We start from the raw sequence: 889 nt of genomic DNA, 5'->3' as shown, positions 1-889 counted from the left end.
TTGGACACCAAACACCACTTGCGAAGACCTGTTGAGGCAAGTGAAATCAAAATCGAGTTAAATTGAACACTAAACTCCACTTGCAAAGACCTATTGAGGCAAGTGAAATCGAAATCGAGTTAAATTCAACGACTGGCACCCATGCCAATGTCGTCTCCTTCATTGAGACATGAAACTCAGCTTGCGAAGACTTATTGGGGCAAGCGAAATCGAAATCGTGATGGCACCTGTGCCCAGCATCGCCTTTCTGGCACTTGTGCCCGTGGCATGTGTAAGGACTTTCGAGTGAGATCGTTGCCAGTTCCCCTAGACTGGCTCTTGTACGGGTGGCACATAAAATACACCATTTTGAGCGTGGTCATTGCCAGTACCGCCTGACTGGCCTTCGTGCCGATGGCACGTAAAAGCACCCACTACACTCCCTGAGTGGTTGGCGTTTAGGAAGGGCATCCAGCCGTTCCACTTGCGAAGACCTGTTGAGGCAAGTGAAATCAAAATCAAGTTAAATTGGACACTAAACTCCACTTGCGAAGACCTGTTGGGACAAGTGAAATCGAAATCGAGTTAAATTCCAAGACTGGCACCCATGCCAACATCGTCTTCTTCATTGGACATGAAACTCAGCTTGCGAAGACTTATTGGGGCAAGCGAAAGCGAAATTGTGATGGCACCTGTGCCCAGCATCGCCTTTCTGGCACTTATGCCCGCGGCATGTCTAAGGACTTTCGAGCGAGATCGTTGCCAGTGCCCCTGGACTGGCTCTTGTGCAGGTGGCACATAAAATACACCATTTTGAGCATGGTCGTTGCCAGTACCGCCTGACTGGCCTTCATGCAGGTGACACGTAAAAGCACCCACTACACTCTCTGAGTGGTTGGCGTTAGGAAGG

This window comes from Octopus bimaculoides, chromosome 7 (genome assembly GCF_001194135.2).
Source record: "Octopus bimaculoides isolate UCB-OBI-ISO-001 chromosome 7, ASM119413v2, whole genome shotgun sequence".
In the NCBI taxonomy this organism is placed as follows: Eukaryota; Metazoa; Mollusca; class Cephalopoda; order Octopoda; family Octopodidae; genus Octopus; species Octopus bimaculoides.
Note: the sequence above shows the minus strand (reverse complement) of the source record.